We start from the raw sequence: 3268 nt of genomic DNA on the forward strand, positions 1-3268 counted from the left end.
CAGTTATGCTGCCTGTGCTGAATTTAATGCATTACAACATAATACACCTTGATAATAATGTCATGTCATTACTTCCGCTACCATTCAAGTTTAGGGACTGTAAGATTGTTTTGAGTCTCAGAGGATGCACTTATAGTAATAAAGTGAAATGGTATTACAATTCACAATAACATTCCTATTTTAATATTTTACAATGCACTTAAAATACACTTTTTTTTCCTGTGCACTACGTTCTAATATGTGTGTATGTGTATATATGTGTGTGTTTCTAAACTGTTATAACAATGTATACGTCTTTACTGTCACTTTTCATCAATTTCTTTGGGGAAAAAAAGTCTTACTGACCCCAAACTCCCAAAAAAGGTAGTGCATGTATGTCCACAGCTGGATGTCAAAATATTAACATGCATTTAAAATGGTTTAATGTTCCAAGAATCTACGCAGCAGAATACAGAAGGCTGTTTTAGACATGGTTACGCTTAATATGCTACAATTGGAATTCCAGACAGGGTTCTCCCTAGCGACATATTGGGAAAGAAGGACATCCCCTTCTGTGGTTAATCTGGTCTGATAATACTTATGGCCACTGCCTCCCTAAGCAATTTTAAATTACAGCCTTGCAGATTACATAGGAGCATTTTCAAAGAATAAAAAACAATTACTAAAACTTTATAGTTAACATCCTTGGTATGAATGTCTCTGTCCCATAAAATATAAAGTTTTTTAATCTTGGATGCACCAATATTAAAATTCTGGCCAATAAGGATAAGACGAAAATTCTTTTAATATTATAACCGATAATTGACAAGCATTTAATATTAAATTCTATACTATTTTGTCTAAATAAAAAAATACTTTTTAAAATAATATTTTATATTATAAGATGCAAAAGATCAACAAAACCATGACATGAATGCAAAATGTTTCATTATACATATTTTGTATAATATATGTTAAGGAACTGTACAATTTAAGGATTAGATTAACATTTACATTTAATCATTTAGCAGACGCTTTTATCCAAAGTGATTTACAAATGAGAACAATAGTATCAGTCAGGTCAACGAGAACAACAACAGTATACAAGTGCCATGACAAGTTTCAGTTAGTCTATTACAGAACGCATTGCCAGGCTTTAGATATATATATATATATATATATATGAAAATACAAGAAAAGAAGGAAAAGTGCTAGTATTAGTTGGTTAAGTGCTGGCGAAAAAGATGAGTCTTTAGATGTTTCTTGAAGATGAGTAAAGACTCAGTTGTACGAATTGAGATTGGGAGGTCATTCCACCAGCTGGGCACAGTCCAGAAGGATCGTGAGAGTGATTTTGAACTTCTTTGGGATGGCACCACAAGGTGTCGTTCACTTGCAGAGTGCAAACTTCTGGAGGGCATATAAGATTTAACCAGTGAGTTTAGGTATGTTGGTGCCTTGCCAGTGGTCGTCTTGTAGGCAAGCATCAGTACCTTGAATTTTGATGCGAGCGGCTACTGGTAGCCAGTGTAACCTGATGAGGAGAGGAGTAATGGGAGCTTTTTTTGGCTCATTGAAGACAACCCTCGCTGCTGCATTCTGGATCAATTGCGGAGGCTTGACTGTACATGCAGGAAGCCCCGCCAGGAGAGATTACAATAGTCCAGTCTGGAGAGAACAAGAGATTGGACAAGAAGTTGGGTGGCTTGCTCTGATAGGAAGGGTCTAATCTTCCTAATGTTGTATGAGGCAAATCTGCAGGACCGTGTCGTTGTAGCAATGTGGTCTGTCCTGGAGGGAGTAATGGTCAAAAGGTTAAGCTGAAAGTTATGGTCATTCATCCAGCAAGAAATGTCATTCAGACAGGCTGAAATGCGAGCACTTACCGTCGGGTCATCTGGTTGGAATGAGAAGTAGAGATGGGTGTCATCAGCGTAGCAGTGATAAGAAAAGCCATGATTCTGAATGACAGATCCTAAAGATGTCATGTAGATGGAGAAGAGAAGTGGTCCAAGTACTGAGCCCTGAGGAACCCCAGTAGCAAGTTGTTGTGACTTAGAAACCTCACCCCTCCAAGACACACTGAAGGATCTATCAGAGAGGTAGGACTTAACCCACAGGAGTGCGGTTCCAGAGATGCCCATCTTTCTGAGGGTGGACAGGAGAATCTGGTGATTAACGGTGTTAAAAGCAGCAGACAGGTCCAGTAAGATGAGTACTGAGGATTTTGAAGCTGCTCTTGCTAGTCGCAGGGTTTCAGTAACCGAGAGCAGAGCAGTCTCAGTTGAGTGGCCACTTTTGAAGCCAGATTGGTTGCAGTCCAGGAGGTTGTTCTGTACAAGGAACATAGAAAGCTGGTTGAACACAGCTCGCTTAAGTGTCTTTGCAATGAATGGAAGAAGGGATACCTTTTCAAGAAGTGCTGGATTTTGAGATGGTTTCTTAAGCAGTGGGCTTACCCGAGCCTGCTTAAATGCTGAGGGAAATGTTCCAGAGTGAAGAGAGGAGGTGATAATGTAAGTAAGCAAAGGTACGACTGAAGAAGAGATCACTTGAAGGAGGTGAGTGGGGATCGGATCAAGTGGACAAGTAGTAGGATGATTGGACAGGAGAAGTTTGGAAACGTCCATCTCTGAGAGTGGAGAAAAAGAGGAGAAAGAGTGCGCGTCGGTCATTGTGAAGTTATCCTTAGTCTGCGGTGTGGAGAATTGGTCACTGATGGTTCTTGTCTTATTTGTGAAGAAAACTGCAAAGTCGTCTGCTGTAAGAGTTGATGGAGGCGGATTAAGAAGAGAAGAGAAAGTTTTGAAGATTGACGGAGCGTATCAACAGCTGTTAATTTTGTTGTGGTAGTAGGATGTTTTTGCCATGAAGATATTTGCAGAGAAGGTAGAGAGGGGAGACTGATACACACTGAGGTCGGTAGAGTTTCTTGATTTATGCCATTTCCTCTCTGCAGCCCTGAGTTTAGAGCGATGTTCATGGAGAACCTCAGACAGCCAGGGGGCAGAAGGGGCCGTGTCTGGTGGTCTAGACAACAGTGGACAAAAGTTGTCCAAGCAAGATGTTAAAGTGGAGCAAAGAGTGTCCATAACACTGTTCGTGTCCAGAGCTAACTTACTATTTACTTACTATAAAGTTCCTCTTGAATAGTTATCCTGAAGAGATGCATTACTAAATAAAAACACTAACTATTAGAATGGAACTGTAACATCTTCAAATTAAAACAGCACTTAAGTAGCTTAAATGAATGAATAAATGAATTAAAATATAAGGGAAAACACAAATA

Source organism: Carassius auratus, chromosome 13, assembly GCF_003368295.1.
Source record: "Carassius auratus strain Wakin chromosome 13, ASM336829v1, whole genome shotgun sequence".
NCBI lineage: Eukaryota > Metazoa > Chordata > Actinopteri > Cypriniformes > Cyprinidae > Carassius > Carassius auratus.